At 42.1% G+C, this 23179-nt stretch overlaps 1 protein-coding gene and 1 long non-coding RNA gene across 3 annotated transcripts in view; both read right to left on the bottom strand.

Annotated features, from left to right (window-relative positions):
* Positions 1-23179, bottom strand: part of tex264a (testis expressed 264, ER-phagy receptor a) — an 85866-nt gene that overhangs the window by 45009 nt on the left and 17678 nt on the right. The gene's annotated exons all lie outside the window — the stretch shown is intronic.
* LOC114800718 (uncharacterized) lies at positions 2908-4624 on the bottom strand. Of its 2 annotated transcripts, none has more exons than XR_003751426.1 (5): positions 4568-4624; positions 4417-4476; positions 4168-4332; positions 4044-4088; positions 2908-3965 (listed from the first exon to the last, which is right to left on the bottom strand). It is a non-coding gene; the product is annotated as an uncharacterized LOC114800718 (long non-coding RNA). The 2 variants fall into 2 exon arrangements; XR_003751427.1 differs by having other exon boundaries at positions 4417-4479; positions 4568-4609.

The raw sequence follows: 23179 nt of genomic DNA, 5'->3' as shown, positions 1-23179 counted from the left end.
AGTGATACCCTTGGCCTTCATGGATGTCTTACCGTTAGCGGTGATGTAACCATATGTTTTCGGACCGCCTGAACAAAATTCTGTAATGTAATCCCCGGGGCCTACCTCGTCAGTAAGATCGCCCAGATATGGACCTAGGGGTGGCTCCCAGTCACCATCTTTTGAGACAAAGATTAGACTGTCTGTGTCGCTGTACAGCAGCCGATCACCCAATTTCTCCATCACAGAATATAATTCTAGGCGTGCATGAGCCGTTGTAAACGCTCCAAGAAACACATTAATGTCACGCATTTGAGCGCCATAACCGTCTGCATAACGCCACTGAACCAATGCCACTTCGTCCGAGACAAATGCAAAATGTGTGATTTCACGACCGCCCCCAAAAATGTATCGCGAAAAGTCGTCAGGATCTTTCAACAACTCTGTGTATGGAAGGTTTTCCCGCATTGAAAATCGGCCCCAAAGTGAGTTCAATAGGAGTTTGTTAATATTTCTCCTTGCAGGGTTTGAACAGATTTTTTCAGGATTCAGACGGATACCCTGTTTTTGAAAATAATCTTCAATGTATGCATGCTTTTCAACATCCGTCACAACCCCCGGCGGGTACCCACTGGCTTCCTGCTTGTATTGTAGAAACGTTTTCACATAATCTGCAAACAACGTTTCTGATCTTTGTTCAAAATGCCACACTTCATGAATCTCTGCCAAAACATAGCCCATCTGTACAGCTTTCATCAATTCAATGCTGACCCAACAACCCGAAAGAGATCTCTCGCCGTCAGTATGAGTACATGGTGACGCTTGATTCTCAAGATGACAACATGTTCTACAAAGCGGGAACATTAGTTTGCCGCCGCATCGGTATGGCAACACAGGGTGTAAGAGACCACGTGGCGGGTACACCGTTGCTTTAACCAACCCATAGTAATTTTCGAGACTATCAAAGTCTTTCAAAATGATCTGTGGGTGGCCGATCGGATATTCCTTTGATGATTGACAAAACGGGTAGAGACTGGTGAAATCAAAGTAACGAATTTTTTCACCGTCCGATGTTTTGTGATAGAGTTTGTACGCATTCGTTCGACCGCCAAAGAGGCTGTCTCTCGGCTTTAGACGACTGGGGTGTGCATATGTCGACATGAACTCTATGACTGATGGTTCGACCTGTTTTAAACGACGCCACTGGCACTCCCACATAACTTCGACTTTTAAGCCGTACACCTTGGTGAGGGTTTCAATCTTATCATCAAATTGCCTTCTTAAAACACTGTACGGGAGCCTTGACAAAGGATGAGTCTGGGTGGGTGTGTATTTACAATCATGTCCGTGATGCATACACCCATTAAATTCTAAACCGTATTTACGACCATTTTTTTCATAATAGCCGTCAAGACAGTATTTCCCAACCACAACCTCACCCTCTGTCAGAGCGTGTTGGATGTGCACATGCCTGGTTGTTTTGACATATTCCAGCCATTCGATGCTAATGTCTGAAAATGCCTTGTTTTGGCTTGTGTACGCGTTGTTATGTGTAAGAGCGAGTGTATCACGCGGTAGGTAGTGTGTTTTGTATACAGCCATGCAGCACGACGCCAACGTGGTTTGACCAAAAGGGTCTAGACCCGTGCATTCTATGAACTCGTCACGGTATTTCAGACACGCCTCTCTTAACAGCACGACGTCGTTTCGACCGTAGAAACGGAGTTCCTTCTGAAAATCAAAAACACCGCACGCTGATTCGTTGTACCAGTCATCAAATTCACGTCTGCCAGCATTGGACATGTTGTCATATCCATAAAAGGTCTTATCCGGGTATGGGCCTATGTAATGGCTGTTTGAGCGTGTGTTAAACTTGTGTGGGAAATAACCCTTTTCTGTGGTGGTGAGATTTAACGCAGCTGTTGTTTTTGCCAGACTCATCGGTAGAAAAGAATAGCTGTCGATAAAACGCTGTTTAAAACATGCATCATACATGAATATCAGACGGCATCCAGTCATTGTCACATCTAGTTTGATCCCGTTTTTGGAGTAATATTCCAAAAGTATGAAATTATCAAACCCTGCAGCGTTGTGTGCTAAAAATGTGAAACCGTTGAACCTCGGTCGACGGAGCCAATTCACAAATTCACGCACACACCCGTCACCCTCAGCCGTGAACTCCACACCTGTAAATGTAATTGCGCAAACAAAATTTGCATGATGTTTGCCGTTCTCGAAACGTGTTTCAAAATCAAAAAAAATGTAGTGGTTGTTTGTCTCCTTCAATCTAATGGGTTGTATGAAGCATTCATGCTTAGCGTCTGGAATCAGTTCTTCACGACAATGAACACAGTGTGGTGTCGGACACGTGTGTGGTTTGGGTTTTTTAACACTAACGTGGTAACGCCTGTTACAATTCTTACAAAATTTTGTAAGATCACAATTTGACGCCACCACGCCAGGATCGCTCTTCATAGGACGCGGCTGTTTATGTTTGTCAAAACAATAATCAGACTTGCAAAACCTCCCACAAGACGAGCAATATCTCGAACCTGTGACCCTTGAAGGGCATCCGGGGTCGTTACAAACATCACACCTGTATTTGCAACCATGCTCTCGGAACGAAGTGTAACCGGCATAGCAGAATTCACAGACATACGGCACCCCCATGAACGCCTTGAGGTTTAATATTCCGTAGTAATGGCTGTCGTGTATGTATAAAAAGGCTGTTTTTGTATGCGGTACAGTGCTAGTTTGAAATTTCTGCAACACCCCTACGTCTGATCTGTAAAAGATCACAATCTTGATGTCCAATAAGCTCTCAAATTTTGGAACATCATTAAAGCCGACTTTATGGTGAATAGGTAGTCCACACCGTGTCTGAAATGTGGCAGCCAATTTTTCTAAATAAGCTGTTGGTTTCTCAGGGTTTACAAAATTTGCCAGGCATATCGCGAAGCACAATTGGTTTGTGACATTAACGGGGCAGAATAGATTCATCCTGTTCTTGCTTATTATCTGATCATGAGCCAAATCACGCAATTTACGCCGTGCGCCCCCATCACGACCTCTAGCGATTGAAACAGTCAGGTGTAGTGTCTCATCGCACATGATTTTTTTATTGCTTTGGATTATTTTTTCGATGGCGTCCATCAGAATTTCATACGAATGGTTATTCGCGGGTGAAAGGATCGCATTAACATCTGAAACCAGGGTATCGCCACTCAGTGCGACGTCGAAAACACCGCTCTGTCCGGCCAGTGTGTGTGAGAATTTTACGATGTCTTTGAATACATCGTGGATGTGTGAAATATATGATGTTATGTCGCTGCTCGAAACGGATCTGAAATTAATATCACGACGCAGTACCACCCCATTGAACCGTGGTTTATGTGTAACATGATACCCGTCTATCACAGCATGCCTTATCGACGATCCTTCTAAGGATACTGGATCAGATTCAGCACCACAACCATTTTGAATTTGATGTAAAACATTATTAAACATCTCAATTTCCCCCCATGTCTCGACGTTTAACATGTCGTGTAGTGTTTTATTAAAATTGTCCACTGCATCACCACCAATACATTGACGTTTAGACGACTCCATTATGGTTGACAACAAGGTTTAAAACACCACTTACACACGTGAAATGCCACTTAAACGCAACAAAACCGTTGATAACGATGACCAATCAACACGCTTCAGATCTGATGTATGTTCTACAGCTTTGGCTATAATCCCCACAGTACTAATCAACTTTTCTTGCAAGTCATACACCTTAACAATGTTATCTAATACCTGTTTAAGGCATACACAGCATTCAGAATGATTAGAAAACCGCCGGTACCTCTGTGGGTCGATGTGGTTTGGTTCTGTTTGCGTAGCGATGTCTGATCTGGCAAAATCTACAGCATCCCACGCTTTGTAATCCGCGTTGGTCCAATCGGTGACAAAGTCGAGATCAACGTTTACGGGGATTCTACCTGTAACAAAATCACACGATGTTAAAATTTAATATTTCATTAAAATAACGATTGCGTTAAAACCATGTAAATACACACCTTCTGGCTTTTCCGGGAGCTTGAAAGCTGTTTTCGTCTTCTTTCCTGATAGTTTTATCAAACCTGATTGTCAATATTTTATTAAAATAATAATAAATTGTGTTAAAACATATGTAATACACACCTTGCGGCTTTTTCACCATATGTTTTTGTGCCTTTTCCACGCACAGATCCACCACGGGAGCTAGGTGCTTGCGTTTGCGTGTAGCCTTCCGACCTGACGGCTTGTCGACCCCTGTATCATCAACGCGTGGCTTAGGAATGGTGCCCACTAGTTGTCTGATGGTTGCTGTACAGAACGAGAGATATTACAATCACAACCATATGATGAAAATTTCATAAAAACCGTATTAGATAGTCATAAATATATTACCTAAACTGTCGGCTGAGCATCCAACATCCTCGGTTACAACGTTGTAATTTGGATAATGTTCTGCTATTAGAATGCATACACGGTCAAAAACACACACTCACAACTATGTAGTGGTATTATTATTAGTAGGATCTGTGGTTTTTACAATTACCTTGGTATGAAATTTGTGGTTCAGAATCACCCGCACCAAAACCCTCGGTCCATAGACTTTCGAACCCCGGTGTTTCAAAACACGCCAGGTTTGATGGTCCTTCGAGTGGTTCTACAGAAAAGTTACACCTATTAACAAATAAATAAATAAAACACACACATACGTTGTAACAAGACTTATAGTTTATGTGTTATGAAAAACTTACTGAGAGTCCATAGTCGGTGATGATCCTTGCGATGTCGAACCGTTTGAATGAAGACCTCGTGGGCCTCTCTTGTTAAATAGGCCTCTGTGTGTGTGTGTGCGCACGTGAGATTTGTAAGTCCCACGTGATTCGGTGTTTGCGAGAATGGTGAAACCAGATGACTCACGTTGTAAAAACATATGTTGCGTTAGGTGTTAAAAAGCTTTGTTGGAGGATGTGCTAGGGGTCTGTGTGTGTGTGTGTGTGTGTGTGTGTGTGTGTGGGTGAGGGAAATCATAAAACGGTTTCATTTATTTTAACAGTAGGGGTATGAAATTAACATTGTTTGAAGCCAAAATAGTTTTTCTTTAACTAGAAACAGTTTTTAAAACATATATCATTTAAATAAGGTTTCTGTTTTGGTCTGTGTGTGTGTGTGTGTGTGTGTGTGTGTGTGTGTGTGTGTGTGTGTGTGTCAATATGAGACTCTGCTAGGTGTCGGGGAAGAATGTGTGATGAACCCGGGGAGGGATGTGCGTGGGGAAAGGGGTGTCATTGGGAGAAATGGGGCATAAGCCATCAGCAATAGCAGTAGTTGTAAATAAGTGATAAGAAAATCTGTTTTAAAAGCTAGTCTAAGTGTATATGACATCTGTAATGCATCACATGGGGTAGAGCGATAGAGTATGTCCTGAAGGTGCTGTGATACTTCCTACATACAAAATGGGGGTTCTACCATATTTCAGTCAGTATATGAATAGAGTATGCGTTTGTATTTTTAAAATAGGTCTGTGTAAGTATTGTGTTTAAACGTGTTAAACACTGAAACAGTAGTTGAGTAAAACCATACACTTAAAAATAAGGTTTCTGTTTTAAAAGAAAGTTCTAAAGGGGTGTGTGATATTTGTAAAAGGTCACACGTTGATTCGGCGTTTGCGAGAATGGTGGAAACAGATGACTCACGTTGTAAAAACATATGGTGCGTTAGGTGTTAAAAAGATTTGGAGGATGTGCTAGGGGTATGTGTGTGTGTGTGTGTGTGTGTGTGTGTGTGTGTGTGTGTGTGTGTGTGTGTGTGTGTGTGAGGGAAATCATAAAACGGTTTCATTTATTTTAACAGTAGGGGTATGAAATTAACATTGTTTGAAGCCAAAATAGTTTTTCTTTAACTAGAAACAGTTTTTTAAAACATATATCATTTAAATAAGGTTTCTGTTCTGGTCTGTGTGTGTGTGTGTGTGTGTGTGTGTGTGTGTGTGTGTGTGTGTGTGTGTGTGTGTGTGTGTGTGTGTGTGTGTGTGTGTGTGTCAATATGAGACCCTGCTAGGTGTCGGGGAAGAATGTGTGATGAACCCGGGGAGGGATGTGCGTGGGGAAAGGGATGTCATTGGGAGAAATGGGGCATAAGCCATCAGCAATAGCAGTAGTTGTAAACAAGTGATAAGGAAACATGTTTTAAAGTTAGTCTAAGTGTATATGACATCTGTAATGCATCACATGGGATAGAGCGATAGAGTATGTCCTGAAAGATGCTATGATACTTCCTACATACAAAATGGGGGTTCTACCATATTTCAGTCAGTATATGAATAGAGTATCCGTTTGTATTTTTAAAATAAGTCTATGTAAGTATTGTGTTTAAACGTGTTAAACACTGAAACAGTAGTTGAGTAAAACCATACACTTAAAAATAAGGTTTCTGTTTTAAAAGAACGTTCTAAGGTGTGTGTGAGATTTGTATGTCACACGTTGATTCAGTGTTTGCGAGAAAGAGGTAATGGTATGCTGGCTTATAACACCCCACAACAGCCATAGTTTGTAAACGAGTGGTAAGACATCTGTTTTTAAAACCTGTCTAAGTGTTTATGTAAGAATGGTCATCGCGGGAACATACTTGTCTTACATAACAGATGTCCGAAGGGGGAAGGATGGAAGGAGGTCATAAATTACGCGCAGGGTCCGATGGAGAAGGCAGAAAGGGAGAAGGCCATAAATTACGCGCACTGTGTCCACTGTCCAGTGGAGAAGGGGAGAATGTAGAAGGGTAGATGGTCATAAATCACGCGCTTTTTCCTCATACAGATATGCCATCAATCATTTTTGACATAAAGTATATAATTATTACTACTGATTGTCATTGTGAAACACTGCAGCGCAGCACACGGTGCACACAGCGCAATGTGTCCTCTGCTTTTAACCAATCACCATTAGAAAGCAGTGAGAACATATATAACATATTAGACATATTAGAAAGCATTACAACATATATAATAATTCCTTGTGCTAGTGAGTAATACATCATATTTAATTTAATTTGCCTTTTTCTGTCACATATTATAGTGAATATATATGTAAACATATCATTTGAAATAAATCTGAACTTAATCTACACTTCTGATCTATGCACAACAGCTGTTGAAATGTAAATGGATTCATTAATGTAAATAGAAAACATTCTATAAATGTGCAAGTTGTTAGAGATGTAATTGACCCGAGTCGAGTCGGGTTCGGGCTCAATTTTTTTATTATTTCAGTTGGGCTCAGGTCGATTCAGGTCGAGCTGAAAGTTTTATAAATGAGACCCTGCAGCTGGCTCGTATAGTATCTATCCTTTCTGCATTACTCGCTGCTTGTACATCTGTGATTGGTAAAAGTGTATTGCCTGTTGTAAATTAGTTTTATTAAATGTTGTTTTTTTAAAACTAAATGTTCATTTGATTTGAAATTCTCAGCCACTGTCATCAGGTGATGCTTTTTAATTATCGCGAGAGAGATGACGAGGTGAAACAGAGACAAGCAGCTGTCGATTATGTTTTAAACCTGTTCATTTGCACTAAGAAAGCCGGGCTTTAAAAAAGCTGAACATCGCAAGAGCTTACAGGGTCATAGCTGTATGGAAATGGTGCAGTAAAAGCACTGACTGTGTGACTTTTTTTTATATGCACCACATTGCATAACAGTCGGCTCGGGTCGAGCTCTGGCTGAATTCTGTCGGGCCGTAGCTCAGATACAGACTCTATACATTACATACAGTGTAAAACAAGGAGAATAATAACAAAAACTACTACGGTTTATTTGTTGGCAAATAAAAGTGATTAATCATTCTATTCTTTTAATGTGTGCTTGCGGAAAGGAATAGTGGTTAAGGGGTCCTGGCTTGTCTTGAAAAAAGGTTGGGAATCACGGAAATAGAGGATCAACTAAATGAATTACAAAATGTGGTATTCTCTAGTAGAAACTGGTTTAATGTGTTTCATAGTGCTTAACATACATAATTACCTTGATAAAACTTTACTGAATTCTCTCTGTTGCTTAATACAACATAATACTTGTCCAAACTGCTAGAACAGGGTAACAGCCTCTCAGACGTTAAACCTCTCCTGAATGTTAACCTGCACTCTCCTTCACAATCTTTCTGGTCGTGGAGAATGGAGACGTCAGGTGTCGGGGTCCACAGTCTTTTGGTGGAGGTGGGTGGGTTAATGGCTTTCACTCCTATCCACTTTACACAGACGGAAAAAAATACTGAAGGGGTGGGGGAAAAAACGAGCGAAGACATGGGAGCGGACGATCAGATGTGTTTTTGATTGCCCTCCCATTGTCTGAGCAATCAATATTCCCTCGCTGAGTACACCAGTGAGTTAAAATACCACTTCCGCTCGTCTGCAGTACGCCCCCTCCTCACGCCTCCGCGCCTCAGACCAGCCATCACCATCTCCCCATCCCCGAATCCACTTCACTCGCCTCCCTCGGCCCACCAAGGCGACTGGGAGCTTAAGAGGTAAGTGCAGCCTAATGTCTGCTTCTATTCCCAGTGCCTCATTTCTGCCACGCTGAGAGGGAGAGTGGAATAATTGCACTTTAATTTTGGAGCAGCCCAAACGCTCTCCATGGCAAAGCTGTCAGTCCAGAGTGTCCAAGGAGAGCGAAGACGATAACCAGGACAAAGAAAATCTAGAGACCACTTTAAATAAAAATGGTCACACCCATCACAAATATTTTTCACAACATCTAGAAACAACTACCACCAAATAGTTACCAAATAAAAAAAATACTAGTTTTATATTGAGAAAAAGGTATTTTTCAAAGCATAATTGAAACTGTATTTTTTCCTTTACTCATTACAGCTGTTGTTTTTGAATCATTGAAAAAAAGGTAATACAAAAATGGGACTGAAACATGCAAAACAACCTTATAAGTCATGATTTACCCAAGACTTGTGGCCAATTAAGCCACTCCCTACTCGTTTGATGGACATCTGACCTTTGACCTAATTTTTTTTTTTTTTTTTTTTTTTTTAAAGCATGGCATTTTAGCGAATCAAGCACAACCAAGATACTGTAAAATGCCCTTCAAAACATTACACAACACTCCCCAAATCTGTCTCATTCACTTCACAGCACAAGCGGTTCCTTTCATATTCCGTATGAGCCGGATGAAAAGTCAAGAGGGAATTGTGGGACGGTTTTTTCACTGCAGGTACAAAGACTCCGGCCTGGGTTTGTTCGCCTTCGCTATGGCATTGGCATCAAGGACCCTTTTCTGTCTCAAACGGCCACAGTTCTTTAAAAGAAAAAGAAAAAAGTCCCCTCCATTATACCACTGTCTGGTAAAGTCCAATTCAAATGTAACATTTACTAGGTTGAAACAGCTCAGATCTCCGCTCGCCGGGAAACACTAATGCCGGGGTAAAGGCCCGGAATGCTGGGAACGGTCCAGCAGGTTACGGTGCGGCTCATGATCCACGATTTAAGCTGCAATCCTGGCTCATCCCCTCACAACGCAGCCATGTCTAATTCATGCTAAGAAGCCTGATTAAGAGTTAGGCGACTCGAACGTACAACACCTGTCTTTGAAACGACCCTTGGGGGGGACGATCCCGCGCGACAAAGCCGACTTTCGCAGGAGACCCTGCGCCGTCCCACGCGGTGGATTGGAAACGCCGACCGGAGGCTCGGCGAGCGAGGAATAGTGATGCGGTGAGCCCGGGACCGTTCGAGAGGAAGCTGAGCGCTGGCGGCCAGGTTCAGAAGCCTTCTTCAGACATGCTAATGTGGCATTTGGGAGCTGGCACAATATAATGGGGATGAGTGGAATTTGGCACACACCGCTGCTCCATGGAGCTGTTCGCGATATAATAATCGCTCAGTCTCTCGGGCTCACACACACATGAAATAACACACACAGACGGACACTTACTGTAGCACCACATGCATTTCTGAGATTCTAGACTATGCATTTGCCACAGTAAATGAGTTTGTGAATTTAATTTGCTAAAGGGGCAATGCAAATCAAAGAAAAGTGAATCCATTTTATCCAATTAAACATTTACATCTTGAGGGGTATCTTTCCCGGATGAAAATGATGTAAATCGTATGATAACCTTCAGTCACCAGGTCTCAAATAAACTCAATGCCTATGGGATTTTTTTTAAATAATATTTTTATATCTTTAATTCATAGTACTGAAGCCTTTCTGGTGTCTGCCCAACACAAATCAGACAATGTCAATTCACTTTATGAATAAAATGTTTGATTATTTAAATGCAAGAAGAAAGAAGTGTGGAACTTGAAATTGAGGGACCAAGACGCCTTGGTGACAGCGTGAGATTTGAAGTAATGATCTTTATGTTTCTGTCTATAGGACATTGATTAGTGGGAACAGACCACGTTCAGCGGTGCCCCATCCTCTCCACTCCCAGCACGTCCACATTAATCCCAATCTGCTCTGATTGCTGTAACACAGATTGCATTAACCGCCCAGAGATCAAATTAGGCGCCAGCACATTCGCCCGCCTCTGCAATCAGTGGCACTTTCAGACGGCACGCTTACAATCAATTCACAGATGTAATTCAGTCGGGCAGCTCCTGCGCTGCTCCTCGACTCGCCGTGTTTCCACCAGTCGGGGAAAACATCGTGTCTTTAGCCAACTCTCTCTCACGAGGTCCCACGAGTCTGCACCCATTCGTCTGCCATGTTGTTAAGGAGAGGATGAAGCCCAGTTGGTGAGTGGGTGTCTTTGTTTTAATCAGCACCATTCATCCTGGGAGCGCACAGGTACGGGGGGGAAGTGATGCAGCCTCCAAAATGTCTCCCAAAATCACTGCCTACGTCCACACTTTCAGTCTGTGTGAACAGAATAACACAAAGTCCAGGCATTCCAAAGGTAGAAATCAACCGAACATTTATCAGCCAAGCTTTATGTAAATATTCAACTTGAACAACTTAAAGATCCCTTATTCTGAAATTTTGACTCTGTGAGATTATTTAACATTAATACGAGGTCCCCTGGCCCATCTGTGGTCCTGCAGTGGCTAGAAATGGCGATAGGCTTTGGCCATTCTGCTTCGCCGTTCAGAGAGCAGCAGCTCAGACAGTCGAGGGCTGAGGGCTGAAGCTGTGATCATCATTTCACACAGCCAATCATCATTTAAGATTTAATGCAAAGATCACCCATTTTAAAATAGATTTTAATTGGACATTATGTCCACACTTTATAGAAAAGCTGCCATCCTACTTCCTGGATTAACTTGTCCAAGATAATGACTTATGGCTTTTATTCTAGAGCCTCATTTAATCATTTGAATGAGGCAAGGAATGCAAGTAGCTTCTTCCTCGCTTGTCAGGAGCAAGTTTTTTCTGTTCATAAGCCTATTATGCAGGTGTAAAGATGCACAGTAAAATTCTGAAATATTCATAATAAAAATTCCCCTTTGTGACAATTGTGGGCGCCCACCATTAATACCGTTCCAACAGAAACCTCATCTAAGCCACTCAGCTGCCGAGGAGCAAACAAAAACTCCGCTCCCACTATCCTGCAGCCATGCCTGTGTCAACAGTCCATAATGAATGTATACTGACCTCCACCGACCAATCAGCATCCTTTCCAACCACAGAAGCTACTCTGCCACCCGGCCTGCCCATCCCAGACGCAAACATCAGGTCCTGGCGCTTCGCCCCTGAGCCCAAAACATCACAATCACCTCTGGAGGACGAGTCGCAGCCAGCGTCTATCACAGGGTAACAGGTGAAAAGTGTAACCGGAGAATTCCCACTCATGTTGAAGAGTCCATTAACAGAACAGGGGAGGATGACAACAGAGACGAAGGGTTATTACAGGCTACCTGTGTCCAAAGCAGCTAGACTGACAGTCGGGGTCCTTCCTTTCTGTGCAGCAACATCGATAAACTGTCAACAAGGCAGAAATGTTCTCCTCTGAGCATGCTACAGTAGATCATGTGCTTCACAGATACACTGCTTGACCCTGCATTTTTGGAATCTAGCGCAAAGAGCATAGTTCATTGGACCTAGGGCTGCACGATATGGCATAAAATTCATATCGTGATATAAATTGAACCATAGACGGTAGATGGTATATATTGCGATATCTGATTTTATAAGTACATTTAAATGTAACATGCATAAAGCCAGTGAAATACCAGTTGTTGTTTTTTTGTATTATTGATTGCATAATATGACTGATTATGTACATTTTTCCTGTATTCATCTGTAGGGTTTACTTAAAAAATGTTGTCAGAAAATATTTAAATAACACTATGCTTGTTCAAATTTTATCATGTAGTCTTTCCAGGATTCCAAGGTTTTATTTTGTGATTTTCTGAAAGCCACACGTTATGCCAAAACCTACTCCTACTCCTAAACCTAACCCTAACCGTTGCACATGCACTGCTCTTAGTAAACCCAGCAGAGCGCAGCATGTAGTGACCAGCGGATTACTGACAGGTTGGAGGCTTGTTTGATTTTATTTATTGGGTCTGCAGTATTTTTAAGACCTTTAAACTTTAGATTTAATGATTACTAGTCACTTTTATTAATATTTAAGGCATTGTTTTTGGAAACTCTAATTTAGGACTGCAGAAACCCTGCCAAGTGCTCTGTGCTCTCGCCAAAAATGAATGCCTCATGCTGCAAGTAGGCATGGTTTCGCGCAGATCTTTAAAAGTGGGATATTTCTGCAGTATGCCGGTATAATCAAAATCTCTGGTCAAATTTCTATCGCATACCATTTATAACGTATATACCCCGCAGCCCTAATTGGACCACCGACAATTTTCTTCTTCGTTTAATCCATTGTCTTCATAATGTTCAAAACAGTAGGTTCAGAGAGTTTGCCAATCACGAATGAACAAACCAATAATTTACCAGTGTGTTCAGTGTGGTAGTGGTGTTGTGGTCCTGATATGACTAAAACAAAAGCGAGATTTCCAATGGCCACTGACGGCTAAGAAAACCGACAAATTAAGAACGAAGGGAGGACCACACCTGGGCTTGTGACATATTGTCAGGAGAAGGTTTAAGTTCTCCAGACGAAGGAAGCAATCATCAATCATCACTCATTTGATGATGTCAATGATCACTATGGTCGCTGAACCATTTTAAAATGTGTTTATAATAACAAGATTAAAGTTTGTCTTCTGAATGTCAAAAATAGTTACACACAAACAAAAAAGGATGGATGGGAAGGTCCTCCTCCACAAGTGAAGTGAAAGTGAAGTGATTGTCATTGTGATACACAGCAGCACAGCACACGGTGCACACAGTGAAATGTGTCCTCTGCATTTAACCCATCACCTTTGGTGAGCAGTGGGCAGCCATGACAGCCGCCCGGGGAGCCGTGTGTGGGGACGGTGCTCTTCTCAGTGGCACCTCAGTGGCACCTTGGCGGATCGGGAACCTTCTGATTACAGGGCCGCTTCTATAACCGCCAGGCCACCACTGCCCCTTAATAGACAGAGCAAAGACCCAGATAACAAGCAAGCCTTCATTTCTGTATATCCTGAAATTATACTTAATGTGACATTAGCAAACGCTCCTCATCCTCTACGTCTATTAAATGTGCAAACAACCTCAATCTTCACTTCAATAGGTTTGACTGCCATGCATCTCCTGCCCCCACATGCAATTCTTCCCACCTCCTCCATTCTCCTCCCCCCTCAGAGTGTCTCTCACAGGCAGAAAACTTCAAAAAGGAGCTGTGCAGACTCTGATGGTGTCGGTCCCAGGGCCCTCAGGTGCTGTGCTGCCCAGCTGTCCAAACGTACATCAGATCTTCAACATGAGTCTGAAACTGCAGAGGGTTCCATCCCTCTGCTAAACATCCTGTTTGGTTCCTGTCCCTAAAAAGATCAACCAGTCAACCCCCAGTGACTACAGGCCACTGGCACTGACTTCACACATCATGAAGGCACTGGAGAGATTGATCCTGAAACATCTGGTGTCACCTGCAGAAATTCTCAAACGACTCTGCCATTGTGGCCTGTATAAGTGATGGACAAGAGGGTGGTGGGCAGATTTGTTGAGTGGTGTGAGCTGAACCACCAACAGCTAAACATTGCAAAGACAAAGTTACTGATTGTGGACTTCATGGATCATCCACCTGTCACCATCAGAGTGGCCGGGGCCTTGGGGTACACATAGACAGTAAATCCGACTGGTACAAGAATATCAACACTGCCTTCAAGAAAGGGAAGTCGGCTTGTCCTACTGAGGTGTCTCAGGTCGTTCAATGTGTGTAGGATGCTGACCATGTTCTACCACTCTGTAGTAGAGAGTGAGGTGTTCTTGGAGCAGTGCGGTGAAGACAGCTGATGCCAATACGCAGAACAAGCTGATCAAGGGTTGGTTCTGTCTTGGGTGTCAGACATGAGATCCTGGCAGAGGTGTCTGAGAGGAGAATGCTAAAAAGTCTTCTTAGTATCATGGACAACCCCTCTCACCCTGCACGCCTCCTGATGGTCCTCATGGACCATCAGAGCACACACAGCAAAAGACTCATCTAAATGCAGAACTACAGGAAGTCCTTCTTACCCGTGGCAACAAGACTATACAACTCTTCCCAATTCTGTAGGTTATCTTCTCAGGATCAGTATTAATGTCTGGTTTTACATGGGACTGTGCAATTATAACCTCCTGTATGCTACTGAATGTTGGTTTTTCATCCATCACAGCATGCTTCTACCTCTCTCTCTATTTATGATACAACACTATGTCACTTTTTCAAATCACTTGATCTAATTAATGTAACTTTTCTGTTCCTGTCATAGTAGTTTATTATTTATTACTTCTTTTTTTTTTTAACAGTAGAAATAAGAATTCCAGGAACTGTGGATGTGAATGGGAGACCCTCGCTATATGATTCATGTGTAAAGGAATCAAATTATTGGCATGTGTTGGCACCTCCATCAGCCTGCTAAATCTAACATTGACAGCCCATACAAACTCACTGATGCAACAGCATGTCTAAAAAAACCCTTGTAAGTGTTAAGCCTGTTCTAGGTTGCATCATTGCTGTCAATCAAACGTTTATTTCTCTTATTAATTCCAGAATGAAACACCATGCGTGCATTGAGCAAAGGGGAACGGTCTTGATACGGTGCTAAAATGAGCCCTAATTGGAACCTATTATTTCTGCCTGCTTCTCTTTCGCTACTACTTCCCAAACTGTTGTCCCTTCACAGTCTTACTGCTGAAAATACCAGCACACAAGAGGTAGCTGAACCGTGGCTATCTGCTGGACACTCCGGACACCAAGCAGTGAGCAGGAGCCTGATTTGACTGTTAATGAGTACATAGTACTGTTAATGAGATTTTACTTATGGAGCCCCTGCTAGAAATTTTTGGACTTATTTTAAAGTACTGTGCATACAACAAGGTGATATCCATCATCAAGACATTTTCAACCTGAATAAAATGCTTTTGATCATTTGATTGTAGCAATGTGGATGTATACAGACTCACTGGGTTTAAAATTCTCCCATTTTGTACATTTAGAATAGCAGCAATCTAACAACTGAGCTAAAATTTCTATTATATTCTATTTCTATTGAGAATAAAGGAATTGCTGCACTGGAGGTCTTCATGTAAACTCCACAATTAATGTGTAGAAGCAATATTTTCCTGTTAGCCAAAGAGCCCCCTTTGATGTTGACAGGCCATTCAAGGTTGTCAGGGAAAATTTGGCACAGTTCTCCAAAATGCATTAACAGTCGAGGTGAACTCTGCCGGCTACCCATGATGCTTGCTCTTTCCTCACAGCAGCGCTCCGGACAGAAGCTGCCAGATTCAATCTGGACGTTCGGCTCAGAGACGGCGCCGAGCTCCAGGGATGTGTTATTAACAAGCCTGACTACAAGCCCCAACACTTGTCAAACACAGCATTGCCTAATGCCACATGCACCTCGTAATAAACTCTATTGCCACCTACGTGTGTCAACAACTGCATAACTGCATAAAATGTACGAAATTTCAGGAAACTTGCTGGAGCTACAGGGTGAGCAACATCATTGCATATGTGAATTACTGATTACTTCTGCAACAACATTTGGTATTTTCTTAAGACATTGATCATCTTTTTTTTTATTTTATTATTGGCTCAAATGATGACAGGAAAGAGGGAAAAGAAGAGTAGGACTTAGTGGTCACTAAAAGTGAGTGAAAGAGTATATTGGCCTGGAAAAATGTTTTGTCCTAAATTTAGCACAGTAAATTAAGCCATCTCCACTGGTTATGGTTACTTGCATCAGACCTGATCAGACTTGATCTCCAGCTTTCAGTTGACTCCGGTTTTTAAAGTCCTTCGGTTTGAACTTTTTGTTCTCATTGACATGATATTATAATGGCATATTAATATTATTATTTATTGCATATACATTTTTGTGTTTATGTGTTATGTATCTGGTTAAATCATGTTTTAAATGTGCTTTGTAAATTACATTGTCCATGCCTTGAGTAAAAAAAACAACGCACTCACTCTATTTAAAACACTCATCTGATGTTACCTGGCCATAAAGGGGCATGGTGGTTACGAATGAGCAGTTTGGCCTAGCGGTTAAGGAAGCGGCCCCATAATCTAAGGTTGCCAGTTCGAATCCCGATCCGCCAAGGTGCCACCGAGCAAAGCACCGTCCCCACACACTGCTCCCCGGGCGCCTGTCATGGCTGCCCACTGCTCACTCAGGGTGATGGGTAAAATGCAGGGGACAAATTTCACTGTGTGCACCGTATGCTGTGCTGCTTCGTATCAAAATGACACTCACTTCACTTTCATTTATTATTCTGCAGATCATTACTTTAATTTATTAACACCAGAAGATTACTATTGCAGTTACATGGGAAAATATTGTATGATAAAATGGTACCAATGTTGCAGAAAAACCCTAAATTAAAGAAAGGAGAAAGGTATAAGAGGCAGCCTGGATGTGGAGAAACTGGGGGGGAGAGAAGGACCTAGAAACTGGGGAGAGGGGGGGGCAGCTCCCGATGGAGGAGCAAGAGAAGAGACCGCAGCCCACAAGAGAAAATTCTTTTATACTTGACATTTGACTCCCAAAAAAGTCGCCACAGACCAATCATGCCTTATCCAGACAAGGACTCTCGCGTAAGCAATTTGCCGGCTTTTGACACCTCTTTTTTTGGGGGAGGCTGTAGCTTGATAAAGACACAAGCGGGCGTTATTCACGAAAGACAAAAGCATAAATATGCCATGGACCTGGAATTTCCCTCTTACACCTGCCTCAACCCGGAAGCTCTTCGCAAAATTGCAATTTTTTTCTCACAGCACCTGATCAGCAGAGGAAATAAGTGAAACTCCTCTGAAGTCCCCACTTGGGTCAAGTCAGCCTGGCAGGTGCCACGGTTCTCTCTAACGCCCTGCGATGGACTGCATTCCCCCTCTGCATCACATTCTTAGTCTGAGATGCTGACATGCTTTTTTAATTAACTCCATTAACAGCCAATGGCCGAGCCATACGGGGCTTCTAATAAAGTGGTAAGTAAATGTATGAGTCTTGGAGGAGCGATTAGCACTGCGCAAGGAGAAGGTTCTGAAGTGACACAGCAGGAATGCAGCCCCGCCCCTCCACACCCACACATATTAACATCATCTTTCTCCCAGCCTTTAAACTCGACTCGACCACTCGACTGACGGGGTCAGATTGACACCGACAGCCACCTTCAAATGTGCTCCAGCAGAAAATCCTTAGGTGGAAATTTCATCTTTCCATGTTTTGCAGTCTGTTGGGGGGGTTGATGGTTCAGGATCGAAAATGCAACGGTCACAGGAATGTTTGAAGTTCTCAGCAAAACACTCTGATCAACTGTCATTTTGCCATTTCTGTCACAAAACTGATGACAAGACCTTTTGCCAGGTGCCCTAATAGTTTGGTTCAAGTAATCAATTTCAGATATGTCAGCAGACTTCAAAGCTCATTTTGTTCACAGTGCTGATCCCACTGTGCATTGATAAACACGCCAATTTATTGAAATTCCATAGCAAGCCCTTCAATCACCAGCCTTTCACTTAAATGGGCAATCACTAAAGCCCCAGAGAACATTAACCTATGACTATGCTGATTTAACTGCTCCGTTCTGCTTTATTAGTTTTGATGAGTCAGTTGGTTTTTTTTAATAGCAAGTCTGAATTTCCATATGCCCGTTGATGGGCCATGGTGTTGCCTGCGTCGAACTACAGGTCAGAAATTTGGACCACCATTGGATATTATACATACATATCAATAGAGCTATATACCTTTCAAAAACCACTAGTAACTGGCTGGCTGCAGAAGTGTAATGCTACATCCTACACTGTAAGTGCAAAGCAATGGATATGGCATTTTATGTATGAGTTTCCTTTATCACCGCAGATTGACAGATTCACCTTGAATCCGTTCCAGCAATTACTGGAAATAACCACTGTGTCCAACTGCTACGGGAACCTTTTTGAGCATACAAAGTGAATATAAAGCACATTGTAAGTCGCTCTGGATAAGGGCGTCTGCCAAATGCCGTTAATGTAAATGTAAATGAATATCAATTCACTAAACATACATGATGTAGTTTGGGAGTGAATGATGTGTTATTAAACACTGTGAAAAATTAAAAAGTGTCTGTGGCTATGCAACAGATGGGTTTCAGCCTCATCAATGAGCCTTCCAGGATGATTATTATAATCTCTCTCTATCTATATATACACTTATTTATATACACACACACACACACACACACAACACACACAGACACACACACACACATATATATATATATAAAGTGTGTGTGTGTGTATATATATAAAGTATATATATATATATATATATATATATAGAGAGAGAGAGAGAGAGAGAGAGAGAGAGAGAGAGAGAGAGAGAGAGAGAGAGAGAGATTTTATATATATATATAACAGTTTATTTTGGTATCAATTTTACTAATGCAATTTCACCAAAGAACTGAACAAGATCAACTGGGGTGTTTGTCATTGTTTAAGGTGAAAGAGTCTGCTTTCAAACACACACACTCTTTGTATCTACCCATCTCCCCCTCAGAGCCATCACAACAAACTAATTGTCAGCGGGGCATCTGATCCACAAATGCAGAAGAAACAGAGTGAGACACAGATCAATAGGAAAGTAATCACACACACACACACACACGGACACATACACACACATACAAACAAAACAATCCAAAAACAAATAGCAAGCTTTGAACCACAATTCCTATAAAAAGCAGATCCAGGTTCTCAGATGAAAGTGGAAACCTTCATAAGAACATGACACCGGCTGAAAAGGCACTTATTTCCCAAAGGAAGCTGGGCTCTGTCCTCTGAAGATCAGGAGTCCCGTTGTGACGACCACGGTAAATCACAGAAAACAACTCTTCCCGTAGCCCCCAGTGCAACTTAAAAGGGGTATCAAAATTTTATGTGTGATTTGTTAATGTTGATAGAAACATCCCAATACTTCTCTACAGGCTCTACACCAGCATCTTTAAATTCCTACATAAATGACCAAACTCAAGGGGGTGGGAAGGGACATGCAGTGACAGAAGCACTGAGATCAGACGTCATCTGACTGGTTTTTGAGTGAGGCTCTACCTATAGTTAATGCTGCTCTACAACATTAATTGTTGCCAATTTTAAAAAAAAATTGTGATTCCACAATTACAATCCTTTAATAACAACCAAAAATAGAATTCAATAGATAATACAAAGTGTTCTTTTCCCAGAGCACAGTAGTGTAGTTCTTTTCCCAGGAAATGTGATGTTACCTAGAAACACCCCTTGGTTGATTAATACAAGTGATTAATTTTTCAGTCATCACACATTTTACCATGACCTTGAAAAAGTAAAAGAGTGAAATAACCTCTTCTAAAAGTTCAGCTCCGTTACGTGTCAAACCAGGATCAGGTCTGGGCCATGATTCAACAATAAAACCTGGACACATTAACTTTGGACACATTAAACTCCTTTTTCTTGTGTTGTCAACCAAAGTAAGTGACTAATGGCCTGACCCCATTCAGTTTGGTCCATGCAGGGTGCTGACAGCACTGTTATATAATTACATAAGATCATAAAAATCATGCACACACGAGATCAACAGACAAACTAAATCAGCATATGTTCAATAAATCCCCACGCGGTTCCCCAGACGAGAACTCAACCTGAAAGAGATCAGGAGATATAAAGATCTCCGTCTCAGGCCGGTGCGCTGCTGTCACTGTGCCAACGCGGCCCCGTGGCTCATAGCCGCGTCGACTAATTAATCCTGATGAAGCAGAAACAAAATAAAGAACGTAACCTTGTGACAGACGAGCTGACGCAGATGCGACGGCCATTTATATCTCTGCCGCTCTGCGTGGGGAGCAGGAAGTTGCAAACAAAGACTGTTCAGCACTGACTCTATAAATAACTCCAATTCACAGTAATTAGGCACAAAGATCCAGAATGGCGCATCCTCCGTATATCGCAGTGGTCAACACACTCTGCTGTCATTCCCGTTCATCATAAGTGTGAATCCAACTCTTCGCACGTTTTGTCAGTAAGCACCCAGTGCTGCATCAGGGGGACAGAAACTGTAATTAGAGAAGCAGGGCTGGAGGACACCTCAATACAAGTCTCAGATTATCAGCAATTCCAACATCCAGATACAGACATAGTCCTCTTTGTAGCATAATTAACAGTTAAATAAAAACAATTCATTATATAAAACAACATCATAATAATAAAAACTTCAAATATCATTTTAGACTACAGTGATAAATTATGAAAACTTAATTGTAAGGGAAATCTGCCTGGCTCTAAATGAAAATCATTCTGTCGCGGTAATGCAAATGCGGGGAAGCACAAGGCCAATAAATAAGTAGAAGGTTAGATAGGCTAGATCATACAGGAACTGGAACAAACTGGAACCCAAATAGTTCAGATTGGTCCATGCACCAATTTTAAATGTCCCCTGACATGATTTTTTTTTACTTTTATATGGTTCTTAGTTGTCCCCTCGATGCATCATATTAATGTATTAATGTTAAATAATCTCACAAAGTGAAAATTTTCATCCAGAGGACCTTTAATTAAAATAGCTTATTTACAGGAAGTGGGATCTGTGGTTTAGTAGTATGACTCCAGCTGTACTCAGGGACACATCTGGCATGTATAAACTCTAAGCCCCTGTGAGATACAACCCTACATGAGGGACGATAAAACAGAAATGGCCACAACGATGCACAGGAATGACATCATTAATTATGAAGCAGCCCATCTCCGCCTTGCCCAGGTCAGCACCCACCTACTCTCAAACGTGCCTTCAGAATCCCAGCATGCCCTGTCTGCTTCGATGACGTCACCTCCATCAGCACAGGAGCTGAAGCTCATCAAACATGCAGAGATAGCGCCCCCCCCCCCCCCCCCCCCCCCCCCCCCCCCACCGCACCAATATTTGCTCTGGCTACAAAAGTCCTGCTTTCCCTGGTGTCGATATGAGCTGGAATGGATCATATATCAGTGGATAACTGAGGCCATCTAGGCAGTGGCATCAGACGGACGGCCGTGGCACCTTTAAAACAACAGCTGCAGATAAGCATTCCTGCTTATCTCCTACATTGCAGGTACAATGACAAGAGCCCGGTAGTGCTGCACGGCAGTTTCAGATACGAGGCATTGACTCTAATACCAATAAATCAGGCCGTGCGTACATTAGTCTAACAACTGAAACCACTTTCCACCTCTCTTGCGGTGTGTGACACAAAGAGGAAGGCAGAAGAATTGAGAATAGTCACGTGAAATAACCTCCATGAGATAAACAATGTCCCGGTGGGTCCCAAACATGACAGGATTAGTCGGAGAGCAGCTGCTCAGGGAATCGATTTTCTGCAGAAAGTGAAAAACGAAAGGCCAAAAATAGAACTTTAACGAGTCTAAAAATATTACTTAAGATAGATGAACTAGGATCAAATTGTCTGCCCTGCAACGAAAGAGACCCGGTGTCATTCAAACGGCAATTAATCAGTTTATTACACAAAAATTGCAAGTCAGTTTTTACATTTACATTTACATTTACAGCATTTACCAGACGCCCTTATCCAGAGTGACTTACAATCGGTAGTTACAGGGACAGTCCCCCCCTGGAGCAACTTAAGTGTCTTGCTCAGGGACACAATGGTAGTAAGTGGGATTTGAACCTGGGTCTTCTGGTTCATAGGCGAGTGTGTTACCCATTAGGCTACTACCACCAGTTTTTAACAACACTTTCCAAACAATGGGGATAAGCTGTTTCTACAAGAGCTTCTACTCCCATCATTACAAATGAACAGATAATTGGAACTGTTTAGCATGAATTTCCCAGAAATAGTGCAGCTACAGACATTGTCCTCAGTCCAGCCACCTGAAAATGCAGTGAACAGCTAAAAAAAATGAGTCTTGAACTGTATTTTGACACACATCAATATCCATCTAGAAATTAAAAGCTGATTGTGTGCATAGCTATTAATAACCAATCAATAAAAGCATGACATAACTTTAATTTGTTCACTTACTTCTGTTGCCTTTTTTATGAAATATTTTGCCTGTCATAAACACAACTTTCAAGGTGTGAAATAAAAGAAAGGTTAATAGAGGTTTTCAGTAGAACCTATTAGTAAGAAATTGATAAATGTGATTTTCTGTAACATACCTCATCTCTTGTGAACCCACTGGTGCAGTGCATGTATAAATGATATAAAACAAGTTATTTTATTCAGTTTAAAAAGTGAAAATGTGAAAGAACTGAATGAAATACGAGTGCAGCCCAGAAGCTCTTGCACTGCTCAAGCTCCATCATCAGCGGCCAGTGCTGCTCGTCCATCAGACAGGTTATTAAATATTGATGCCCTGGACGACCACAACTAATTTTATATGTTTAATCCGCACACAACAACAGCAGTGAAGTAGATGAAGACAGTCACTGAATAAAACATCACCGAGCCAAGGCCACGGATTACCAACTCCGGTCAGGGCGCCGGCTGGGGTGTTTTGCGGTGCGATAAACTGTAAACCCAGTTCAGTTAAATGTAGAATCTGCCAAGTGTCCTTCAATTACACTTGGAAATGATTAATCAAAAACCACGGTGTAATGCCTGTTGTTGCACCCGAGGCCCTTCAG

Source organism: Denticeps clupeoides, chromosome 12 (genome assembly GCF_900700375.1).
Source record: "Denticeps clupeoides chromosome 12, fDenClu1.1, whole genome shotgun sequence".
Taxonomy (NCBI): Eukaryota; Metazoa; Chordata; class Actinopteri; order Clupeiformes; family Denticipitidae; genus Denticeps; species Denticeps clupeoides.
Note: the sequence above shows the minus strand (reverse complement) of the source record. Positions and strands in the feature narration are given on the sequence as shown.